General features: G+C 46.7%; 1 protein-coding gene across 2 annotated transcripts in view; it reads right to left on the bottom strand.

Annotated features, from left to right (window-relative positions):
* LOC144798454 (transmembrane protein 272-like) overlaps window positions 1–11838 on the bottom strand; it is a 138147-nt gene extending 126309 nt beyond the window's left edge. Inside the window, exon 1 of one of the 2 annotated variants that reach the window (XM_078669341.1) lies at window positions 11589–11838. The gene's annotated coding sequence lies outside the window, so the exon portion shown is untranslated. The remainder of the gene's footprint in view (window positions 1–11588) is intronic. The other variant, XM_078669340.1, reaches the window with a different exon arrangement.
* Window positions 11839–12783: the final 945 nt, after the last annotated feature.

Here is a 12783-nt window from a genome sequence, read left to right as displayed (position 1 = left end):
ACGGAGGCACGGGTGAGGCCTCTGTTAAAGAAGCCTGGAGCCGACCCGGCCATGTTGAAAAACTATAGACCAATCTCCCAACTGCCCTTTCTGTCCAAGATTTTAGAGCAACATGTGCTGAGGTCCCTGTCCTCATTCCTGGAATTACACCATCTTCTCCAGGAGCGTCAGGCGGGATTTCGTGCACATCACAGCACCGAGTTGGTGATGCTCTCGGTGCTGGATGAGCTGAGAGGTATGGCTGACAGTAAAAAACCGAGCGCCCTGATACTTTTAGATCTATCGGCGGCGTTCGATACTGTCAGCCACTCCCTGCTATTGGACAGATTGGAGGCTTTTGGGATAAGGGGTCAGGTACATCAATGGCTCCAATCTTTTTTAACTGGTAGGACCCAGAGAATCCAATTGGGGGATGCCATCTCTAAAGCGGGTACTCTGGAGTGCGGAGTCCCTCAGGGCTCTGCACTATCCCCATTGCTCTTCAACCTGTACCTCCAGCCACTGATTGACTCCCTAGCCAACATGGGTTGTCGTGTATTCAATTACGCTGACGACACCCAGTTATTGCTGAGTATTGATAATACGACTCAGGCACAAACTAATGCCCAGAATATCCTCAGACATACAGTTGCCTGGATGACAGCCAATCTGTTAAAAATAAACCCGGAAAAAACGGAGGTACTGGTGGTCTCTACCTAAGCCTCGCCCTGGAGCGATCTTTATTGGCCCCAGGAATTAGGGCCCTCACCAATACCGAAGGAAAAAGTCTTGGAATTAAAATCGACAATGAGTTGTCTATGGCCAGTCAGATCTCCTCAGTGGTAGGGACGTGTACTGGTCTGATTAGGCAACTACGAAAGTTGGCCCCTCTCCTTTCCTTTTCTGCTCTCCGTATGGTAGTTTCTGCTACCATTGTTTCGAGGCTAGATTATGGGAACGCTCTCTATCTTGGTCTACCTAAAATCCTGATTAACAGACTGCAGGTAGTTTTGAATGACGCGACGCGTTTGATCTTCAAATTACCCAGAAGCTCTCATGCCTCTGATCTATTATGCATGCTACATTGGCTCCCCATTAAACAGAAGGTGGAGTTCAAGAGCCTGTGTACAGCCCATAAGGCCATCTATGGGCAAGCACCTGCATATATTAAAGAGCGTGGGGAGCTATATACCCCTAAGCGGGTACTACGGTCCGCAGAATCTCAGCTTTTGGTCTGCCCCCGCTATAAGCTAAAAAGAAAGGCGGCAGGTCCTTTTCGGTTCTGGTTCCACAGATTTGTAACAACTTATCAGAATCACTTAGGAAAGAAACGAATCTCCTGCGTTTTAGGATGATGTTAAAAACTTCTTTATTTAGGGAGGCACTTGATTCAGCTAAATAAATTTAATTACAGGCTCCGACTACCTCTCCTTCATGCACTGTTTTGTTGTTTGTTTTAAACGCCTAGAGACCTGTTGGTGATTTGGCGCTATAAAAGACCAAGTTAACAATAACAATAACAGAGTCTGGCTCCAGCGGCTTGCATTAGCAGGAGTAGTGTCAGGCCAGGAAATGCAACTGCCCTCAGAAGAAGGCTGGGTTCAAAGTCCAGGCAGGGCATCAGTCTGTAGTAATACGTCTCATCCCTCCTTGGTGAAGTAATCAAGTTTGCCTCCCATAAGCTCTTCAATCTCTCTACAGAAACACACTCACTTCCTCTCATCACCAGGTAGGCTGGGTCTGAGCTAAACATCGGACAGTCACTTCTCAAGAGCTGCTCACAGTTCACCTGAATAAGCTGGTTAGATAAGTAGATGTGCTCATCCAGACTTTCTGGGTAGGAGGATCTTTGACAGCAGAGGAGATGAGCGGACAAGCACAGTGTGGGTGCATGCAATAGGTCTCTCATTTGTTAAAGTTAGAGCTGGTTGCATTGAAAATTATTTTATTTTTGCATTTTTATACCATTGCCAATAGTGCTATGCAAATATAATAACTCTACTACAAATGAAAAACAAAAAGTAAAAAACATTGTTATTTTCAAACGCCAACAGCTCTAAGTTTAACAAATGCGAAACCTATTGCATTGCAAATGCTTCTTTGCATGTCACCCCGAGTGGGATGGGTATGCCCAGAAGTGGGTCCTGTGTTTTCCATGCCACTAGAGTCAAGCTATCCTGGCTGATGAGGGGTGAAACCCCTAAACTAGATCTAGGATGCTGGTTTCCACTCCAGGGAGGACCTGGCACGGCAGTTCGGGCTGAACTGTTCTCTTTGGGCACAGGTCAAGACTGATTTGTATATAGCTGGGTTCAAACAGGAATGGCATGAGGAGCACAAAACGATCGATTTAGGCCCAGATCTCTGCAATGGGGTGAATGTATGACATTGTTCTGCATTCTGGCCATCAATTGTTCTTTTTTGCAATTATTTGGGCAACGGCATAATTAATTTCTATTTATTTTACTTTGCATTTATATTAACATAGTTCAATAGGCTATATGTGGGATGTTATGAACTACCAACATATTGTGAATGGTTCAATAAATCCATAATCTTTCGTGTCACTTAGCAGGGGGATCTTATGATACATTATCTTGTCCAACAGGTAAAATGTCCTTCCAACCATGATGTCAGCATCACCCATGGAACCAATGCACGTCATCGACATGTAGGACAGCTTAACATATATATCCATATTGCCTAAGACTACAGTTGGTAGAACTCTAGCTTTATTAAATACCATCCACACGTCATCCTGAAACAAACCCATTTGCCCTCTGACATTCCTTGCAAATAAAGCCACAGTTTTTACATAGCAAGCACACTTTTTAATGTAGCACCACTGATCTTCTTCCTCTTAAGCACATCTAGGGCCAGATGTAGGTAGCCAAATACCGGTCGGTAACGGCCGAATTCGGCCGTTACCGACCGGTATTTGGCTACCGAGATGTAGGAGGACAGAAACGGGGCAAATCGGTAATTTTACTGATTCTGTAAATATACTGGTCGGTAAATTTACCGACCGGTATTTTTACAGAATCTGTAAAATTGATATGTAGGTGGGACTCTTATGAGTCCCACAAGGCCTAAGAAATTGGTATTTTACCATCAAATTCAATTTGATGGTGAAATACCGACTGAGGTGTGCATGCACATGTGTGCATGCACACCTGTGCCATATGACAGGCAGACCTGCCCTTAGGGCAGGTATGCCTGCCACATGGCCCCCGTACCTTTTTTGGGGGTGCTAGAGGGTGTCAAAGTGACACCCCCTGCACCCTTGTCAAAGTCGGTATTTACCGATTCGGTAAATACCGACCGGTAATGCCCCATTCATTCCTATGGGCTTCAAAGCCCATAGGAATGAATGGAGCATTACCGGTCGGTATTTACCGAATCGGTAAATACCGACTTTTAAAGATTCGGTAAATCCACATCTGGATTTACCTACATCTCGGTACTTCTATTTTACCGATTCATAAATACCGAATCGGTAAAATTCGGTATTTATGAGTCGGTAAAATAGAATTACCTACATCTGGCCCCTAGTGCCTAAGTGAAAATATTGAGGCAGGTGCACCGCTTCTTAGTCTGAATAACTTATGGCTTGTATTTCAATTTTTTGTTTATGTTGTAGGTGCTCCACAAGTGGCGTCTCAGGCGTTTCAGGACGGTAGACGCAACTTGTGGAGCACTTATAATTTGTGCTTATGCCACTAAGCAGGATGAACCTGTGTTATTTTTTGGGGTCTACATGTAAGTTTTCTTCGTCAGACTTTTACCCAGAGCAAGAGAGAGAGGAGGAAACAAGGATGAATCAAAGGTGGATAAAGAGCAAGAAAGGAGAGATCAAACAGAGTCTGGAAGAGTCAAATAAAGAAGCAGGAAGTGGAAGAGAGTAGAAGACAGACATGCGCTGGAATCACAACCAGGCCGCCTTGCTCTATGGCAACCACATCAAACCAAACACTGTGTCCCTAAAACAATAAACAGTGCAAGCAGGCGAAGATTTTCAGGACAATTTACACATGGAAGGGGGTCTGAAAGAGAAAGCTGCAGGCTGGAGGGAAGAAGGGACTCTGGGCCATCTTCTGTACGTATGTACACCAGCTTACTATGGCAAACGGGGCAACGCCTGGACTAATGGAATTACAAATGTAACACGCGGGCAGGCAAATTAAAAGGCAAAGGGAAGGCGCACTGAGGGCCACGGAGCAAGTGGGCGAGGAGAGAGACGGACTTGTGGGCGAGGAGAGTGAGAGAGATGAGGTAGGGAGCAGGAGGTGAACGTGCGCGTGCTCACCACGAACGAAAGTGAAAGCGCAAGTATGTCGAGCCGGGAGAGCAGACTGCTCTATTTCGAAGCACATTCTTGTGCTTGTGGCGCGCCCCTGCAAGGTGTATGCCGCCACAAGCACAAGTGTGAGCTTCAAAAAAGAGCAGAAAGACGGGTAAAGGTCCTCCTATGCAGCGCATGCGCACTGCGTATGTGAGACCTGAAACCCTTTGTTGTCTATGGCTTAAAGGCAGAGGGTTCTGGGAGATTTGAAATGTCAGGGGTGCCAGGGACAGACCCCACAGCATGCTGACGCACAGGCTCGGCCATCTAACACCCTGAGGGGGCATAGTGGCCTGCAGATGCTGTCTCCCATCTCTCTTCAACCAGTGCCATGCCAGCTCGTGCCACCCTGTGCCGAAGGCCTGGAGGCATACTTGAAGGAGGGATGGAGGGAGGGACTGCCATTTGCCATGATGTTTAGAGTTGCAATCTCAATCGATGACGTTGTGGTGTTTTCAGTCCTGGGATTTAGTTTGAAATAAATGCATTATGGAAGTTGGGGTTTTGGCTTTCTTCTAGTGACTGCTTTGAAATAACATGTACAAGAAAAATTTGCAACAGAAAAAGCCCTGGGCTGGAAACATGGTGCCAAGAAGTAATGTGGCAGCCTTACGGGATGAGCCCCCCTGGCTGTTGTGCCATAGTGCCCATCAACTTGGAGCCAACTCTCCAAAGCGCTAGACCCCAAGTGGAGGGAGGGAACACAATCAGCAAGCTGGTAATGCCTGGTCTCTGGGGGCGGGGTCACAGGAGAAGTAAAGTGTGGCCCTCCCAAACACCGCTCATTTACAAAACACCTCCCCTCCCAAGGAAGCGCCACGCCTAGGCAGGGTCAGACAGGAATCCAAAATCAACCCTGGCCCAAAAAAAGAAAAAAGAAAAAAAAAAATCAAACCACCCCCACACTGCAGGAGGTCCCAAATTCAATGAGGATACACAGGCTTATTTGCAGAACTAACCGGGCTCACACCATGCAAGGCCAGTCTTCACTGAACTCCTCTGACATGACCTCTATATAGCCGCGATCATACAGGACTAACTTGGCCCTAGCATGTATTGTGGGATTTTTTTTCCACTTTTTCACTCCTGGGCATCCATGTGACAACCTAATGTGTTCTGGGATTTGTAGTCATGAGTTGCTCCACTGACCCAATTGGATGGACTCTAGGGCCGACAATGATCGAAATAGGGTCCCCTGAGGATTTAGAGGTACTGCAGGCCTGGCAGCTACAACGCTGACACAGATTGGACTCATCACCCCGTTCCCGCCAAGGAGTGGCTTACCGATGCCTACTTTTCAAGAGTTTGTGGCCAACTGTCTCTGGAGGGACTTGAGAGGCTGGAAGCCTCCAGACCACACGTTCCCAGCTGTCCTTGCTGACGTCACGCTCTGCTCGTGGTTTCATGTTTAGTCAAAGCATCATTGCTTCATGGACCAGCTGACATTGGAAGCTGGAGCCACAGAGATGAAGTGAGAGATAAGAGTCAGACAGCCCTCTGGAGAGAGGTGCCTAGACATGGCAGGGAGCTGCTACTTACAAAAGCCGTGTCTTCTGTGCATTACAAAGAGGTTTTAAATGTTGCCCTGGAAGAGGCATGGACCGGGGGAACTGGCCACATTTTATGCAGTTTGTTTTTATGAAAATGGCGAATTAAGGGTTGGGGTGGATTTTTCACAAAACTATTGAATTCTATGAAAGTAAGACAGTGCAGTGTGAACTGCATCATAAAAAGAACAATAGGTTTATCGTAGAATGATACATGATTTTATTAAAATAATATCAGTAGATAACATGATTATTCGATGGTACTTGAACGGCTATTAATTATCCTTCGTGTATAAGTAGAACAAAAAGTCTAGTTTTTAGGTCTGGCCTTTCTCATCAGACCATTATTGTTCCACAAATTCATACATAATTCACATACATAGAGGGGCTTTTCGTTAGCACCCCACCCCCGTCTGCTCTGATAAAGTGTCATTCACATGTTGGTTCCGGCCACCACAGCATATAGCATGGGGCAATGAGTCAGCCCCCATTATCAACTGGCGACCTTCACTTCCAGCGAGTACAGAAAGTCTGTGCACACTGTCACACCCACTTAAAAGTAGCTCCTTTCTCTTCAGTCACAAAACTGGATCAAATAGTATTTTACTTATATGTTTTATTATTAATTCCAAGTATCAGCTATGTATTTTTTTTTCACTTCGGCTGCCCAATAAAATAGTGATACATTTTTCTGTCTTTTTTAATGTTACTGTTAAAAGCACTTAGGGGTACTGTGTATCACTGGAGGTGCGCGTGATTGGAAGTCCTTGGTTAGTTGGTGATGTTACCAATATTAAACACCCCGCCAGAATGCCAAGGCCAGGTTTACTGGCTTTACCAATGCTTGTTCACTTTGTATTCCGCTACTTGTATTTCTGCATTTATTATAGGAAAACCGATAAAATGGAATGCAAGGGAAGAAATAAGAAGGGCTGACCTTCGCACACATGTCACAGCAAGCTGTGCTCTCGTGTTGTAAGAAGTATCAGATCTTTTTGCTTGGTCACAATTGTCATTTTTCCCAAAAATTAGTGTTTTAAGACGACAGCCTTATTATGGAATCCTTGTAGAACCCAGTGCTGTAATGCAGCGCCTGCGAATCCGGACGCAGTGTGTTATCCTGGGCGCTGTATTGCCGACCCCTGGTGAGAACCTGATGAACCGGGAAGAGATTTCCGGGTTCATCAGTTCCTCACCAGGGGTTGGTAATAAGGCTTAGGGGTAGTGGCACATCCACGTCGAGAAGCATTGGCACACCCACGCCTGGGGGCATTGGCACACCCATTGGTATACATTTCCACCTATTCCTGGTCCCTTTTTCTGAAAAACATTGCATAGTGTTACTTCCTGGCTAAACGCGCGCGTGACATTGTTCCCATAAAATTTGTAAACTGAATTTGCCCGGCACCTGCGGTTACAGCTGAAGCGGATTACTTCCCATCTCGTAAGGAGGCCCAAAGAAGAAAGTTAGTCCAAATGTCCCGTGATAGGCGCCGGAAGTCTAACTCGTCACTTTTATTTACGGTATTTGTAATCCGTGCTTGAAATGAAAGTGCAGGTACTCACCCGACCCCCCCCCCCACCACCATCTGTTTGCTGTTGATTAGTTCTGTGCACTCCCACATTAAAAGTATTGCGCCCCGGCAGAAAAGTGAAAGCACTGCCCCTTTAAACTTTTTTTAGGTTTTGCCTAGCCAATGCGTACGAAGTACGCATGCGCTAGCAAAACCTCTTGAGATGTATATGTGATCGATGACCCGCCTCTGCCTCTCATTGGCTAGCTCCATAAATGGAGGCTAGCCATTGGGAGACAGAGGCTGTCAATCGCGCTTTCTCGGGGAAAACGCGATTCGGGGGCGTTTCTCTGGCTTTTTTAAGCCCCGCCCCTTTGTCCCGGGCCGCGCTGTGATTGGCTGCCGGCCCGGGACACCCCCGTGACGTCATTTCCCGGGCCGCGCTGTGATTGGCTGCCGGCCGGGACACCCCCGTGACGTCAGCCAATCACAGCACGGCCCGGGACCTGACTTGTTTAGGACTTGCGCCCTGTTTATGTGGGGGTCGCCCTATTTAACCTAAAGTTTTTTGTTTCTTTTGCTTAAGTGGCCCATGCCGCGCTGTCAATTTAATGTCGGGGCAGGCCCTTGCCGTATTTACATTAACAAATGTTTTGCGCTTTCAATTTAATGGCGGCTGTATGCCCTCTCTGTATTTACATTAACAAAGTTTTTTTTATTTGTGGTTAAAGTACCCCCAGTACTCCTTGGTCTGTATCGTATGTCATTCGCCCCCTCATGCGGCGCTGCTTATCCGAGCAGCAGCGACTGTCCCCCACCCCCCTCTGTCCCATAGGTCCGGTCTGTTCCACACAGAAGCATTGCCCCGGTCACCCTGCCTCTCCGCTGCCTGTCCCTCGCTCAGGTCTGCCTTCCACGCTCGCTCTGGAGCGCCTGTCGCGCCTTCTCTCTCCCTCCGTCCTCGCTCTCACCGCAGCCCTCCGTCCTCCCTCATTGTTGCAGGCTGCCGTCTTGTGCAGCCTCGCCCCGACTCAGCCCAGCTTCCAGTGGATCCCGGCTCTCCGGTGGATGGGGTGGCCACCGTGGCCTGCCGCACTGCCTTCACTCTCCACTCGTTAAAGTGCCGGTGCTCGTGGCTTCGAAGGCGACCCATTCCCGCCATTCGCCCGGTGGACGGCCCTCAGCAGGGCTCAGCCCATGGCTTGCTCCTGGGCCCCAGCGCAGGACAGGCTGCTGTGTATCCCGCATCACCTTGCGGCAGGTACGTCGGGGGCGTCTGCACATGTTTGTTAGGTCCGGGGCTGCTTTACAGACATTCGCCGGCCTGCTGGTGAAACCGGAGTCTGTCGAACTGTGTGACCCTCTGCCATAATCGAAGACACGGGAGGGCACTGGCAGTGCTGGGTGTTGGTGGTAAGCATTCTGCTAGCTACGAGCGCACAATGACTCACAGTGCAGGCTGACTTGTCTCCAAATGCTTACATAGATTAATGCCACTCACCTTCTGTTTGGCACCCATTTTGTCGATATCAGAAAGATGACTGTAAAGCTTTTGGGGTATAGTCCCTGTTGGTGGAACCTGCCTGGTAGAGACGTGAAACGTGGGAAAGGCATTGGCACAATTAAAGTCAATTATAGGACGCATAGGCTCGGGAGTTGTAAATACTGTGTTTGAGGGGGCCTCTGTGTGTGGCTGTACAGTCCTGGAGCGGAGCATGCGCTGCAGCTAATGCCATTTCCTCTGCCCCACTGACCGGAAGGAATCATGGCCCTGGACGGCATAAGGATGCCAGATGGCTGCTATGCGGATGGGACGTGGGAGTTAAATGTCCTGGTGACGGATCTCAATCGGGATGTCACCCTCAGGGTCACGGGGGAGGTGCACATCGGAGGAGTGATGCTGAAGCTGGTGGAAAAACTTGGTAAGTTTCATTTGGTTAGGGCGTGGTCCTTGCCTAGTCTCTTAATGTTGTTTTCGTTTTTATTAAAAGCCTTCTGTTCAACGAGTTTGAGTTAAAGCCCCTTTCAGCGCACATGTGACTTGTGTTAACCTATTTATTAGCCTTTCTTTATGGCATTGGGCCGTCGTATGTGTGAACATTTACTCCATGCAGTAAATGGCGCGAAATATACCTTTTTAATGTCCCAAGTTTTGAATCGTGTTGCGTTATGACTTTTTTTCCCCTCGGCATACCTACAGTAAAAGATCATTCCCCCCCCCCCCCCCCTGAAATATTTAATCCGTTTTCGTTTGAGAAGTCATTTGTCTTTTAAGATGCATTTACCTTACATCTCACCATAGTTGTAATGATTTTTGATTGAAAAATGTTGTGTGTGTAATGCCCCATGGTACATATCCCAGAAGTAGAATTATGATGACTTTTTAGGGCTGGCGAGTGAACATCTAAGGTTGTTGGCAAACTATAGCCTGGTAATGTTGTGTGACAAGTAAAATGTGACTGTCCTACTCAAACCTTGCAGCATGCTGTCCTTGAACTGTACATTTATGTCTGAGAAACTACTTTCATGAATAAAAAACACTCGTGTGGTCGTTAAGAGCCAAACAATAGTGGCAAAAAGGGTGGAAACGCGGGTTACACAGCTTTATCTCTGAAGCTGATTAGAAGAAGTTAGTTGACAGTGCAGCAGGGCTGACAATGTGCTTTAAATCGCTACAGATATTGTTTTTCAATGTTATTTCCAAATTTTAGTTTGCGATTGTGTAAATGTAGGAGTCTTGTTTGTGAAAACTGATAATTTTCTAAGCTGATAACTGATCATTTTCTAAGCTGTTTTGTGCTTATTCTTGGTTGCGGATAAAAGGAGAAGAATGGGTTGGACCTTACAGCTGCTAGCAATGATTGAGAGCATTTACGTTTAGAATCTCAATAAAATGGTCTAATACAATTTTTTAAGGAGATAGCAGTTCCCGGAATACAAAGTACTAAAAACAGTGTTGCAGTCTTGGTGAAATACAACTTTGTTAGTTGGTAGGTTAGTGGATTATCTTGACAAATACACTCCCAGTTTAGTTTGCGAAGGCTTCTCAGAGAATTCTAGATCGGTTTGCTGAAATCTAGTTTAGGCATTTTAAGAAAAAAACAGAAAAGCTAGAAGTGTGAAAGAGAAAAATATATATGCAAAGGGATCATTTAAGAATTTAACATAAACAAGCATTTACAATGCAACGGTTTCGCCTTTGGAAAAGTTTGAGCTATTGGCATTGTAAATGACAAAATTTGTATTTATGTGTTGGTTTTGAAAACAGATAAATAAATGGCATTGTCATTTACATTGCCAATAGCTCTAACTTTTCCAAAGGCAAAACCGTTGCATTGTAAATGCTTGTTTTTTTTTTGTTTTTTTTTTAAGTGCAGGTACTCAGCAACTGAGTAGGCTACCATTTAAATCTCTGCTTGTGATTTTGATACAAAATTCTTTGTAATCGCAGATACCACTTTTCTTTTTTATTTCAAAATATTTTTATTGAAAATAAATTTTTCATATACAGAGCAAACACATTCGTAATACTTGTACTGTTCTTGCAAGATTGCGGCCTGGCGGGGCCTGAGAGAGAGAGGAAAGGAAGAGAAAAAGAAAAGAAAGGAGGGGGGGGGGGTGTTCACTGTTCCAAGTATGCGTCGACCACTTTTCTGCTTCCTGCAAAGCATCCCTTAGTGTGTCACGCAAGAGGAAGCGAGACTTCATGGTTAGGCAAAACAGACATGTTACAGACATGTAGACTGAAAGACCGACAGCTGGCTGCGCGTGCACCAACATACTGAGATGTTATTGACTGAGCCCCAACCTATGTTTTGAGAAGGACCGAAGTGCTGCACTTCCCCCTGGTGAAGGCGGATGAAGTGCGCCCCGCAGCTGCTGAGTCAAGACAGGTCTGGGCCACACAGGTCTTAAACAGCGCTGGAGCAGCGGCGTGTGTGTCGCCCCCGGTTGTGGTGAATAGCTGCTGGTCACGGGGTCTTTAAAGGAAAAGAACTGCGTCGGTGTGTGGAGTGAGTGTAGCAGCGTTCGTGGACCTCTCTGAACTAGAACACAATCAATAATACACAACACACACTTAAAAAGAGAAAATAGTGCAACCACGCAGTACAAAACTACAACAAAACATTGAAATAACGATGCACAAAAACACAACAGCACACCAAAACCAACTCTCCATGTTCCCCCAGTAGCGCTGCTACTTACACGTCAGTAGCAGCAGAGATAGCTCTCAAGCTGGAGAGACTGCGCCGAAATTCGTCAACAGCACCGGGTCTCCAGGGGCCGCCGCTGCCTTCTCTGTGTTTGTTGATGTCTAGGGGGAGGCCATCTCAACATCAAGCTTTTTAAAGCAGCCGCGACCCTTCCCCAGCACCACCTGCGGCGCATCGTCTTATGATGGAGCCCTGGCGCTTTCTGCCAGAGCCAGAGGCCCTGGTGTGTTGACACACCCGGCCCCAGCTCTGTGCGTGGTGAGAGGATGTGGCCCATTGGCTTAAGCTGCCGACTCTGGTGCTGAAACCAGGGTTCGAGCCTCGAGGTCGCGTCCACATCCTGTGATTCGGGGCACATCACTTAATCTCCCTGTGCCTGAATGTGTAATGTAAAATACAGGGTCGATTTCGCGCTATATAAAATATGTACAAAAACCAGTACTCGAGCCGCGAATTGGTTTGAGAGTTAATGCACCTGTGTGTGCGGTCCGCAGCTCGGCCACCGCGAGGATACGGTACGTCCTCATCATAAAAGGCTGCTTAGTTTTGGCCAAAGTCAGTGGCACACCCCTGTCAGAAATATGTGGAAAGAAGGATTTTTATTTTATTTTATATAACAGTGTTGCTTTTTAAGGCATTCCAATTGAAGGAGTGAGGAGGGAGGGCCAAGCCTTTTGAGGCTGTTCCTGAAGCACTTTATCGCGGATGGGAGGAGATGTGGGTGTGGTCAGAGATTCTGGCTTTGGGTCTGGGAAATCAGGCTCGAGTCTCGGCGTGCGCTCAACATACTGTGATTCTGGGCAAATCAGGTACATTAAAAGCACAAACATTGGTATAGCCAATATGTCTCCCCTTTGGGTACTTAAGTGTTTAGCCATGCAGCACGTTATCCTGGGTGCTGTGCCGCCAGCGATTGAAGAGCTATACAAATACTGCACACTGGGGTATTCACTCTGATTCAGGAATACATGCTCGCCTCAGGAAATATTTATGGACACGTTCCAAGGCTTTTTAACGCACAGGCAGAAAGACTGGTGCCTTGATGCAAGTCAAAGCACTATCACCTTCTGTGTGCGGCCATCTTGAAGCTGCTTTCTTGATAAATGTTACAAAAACGAAGCATCTACTAATACAGCATAGAAAAAAGCAACACGAGGAACCAGATGCTAAGAGTGTGTCAAACTGGA

Source organism: Lissotriton helveticus, chromosome 12 (genome assembly GCF_964261635.1).
Source record: "Lissotriton helveticus chromosome 12, aLisHel1.1, whole genome shotgun sequence".
Taxonomy (NCBI): Eukaryota; Metazoa; Chordata; class Amphibia; order Caudata; family Salamandridae; genus Lissotriton; species Lissotriton helveticus.
This window is presented reverse-complemented; position numbering and strand designations above follow the sequence as displayed.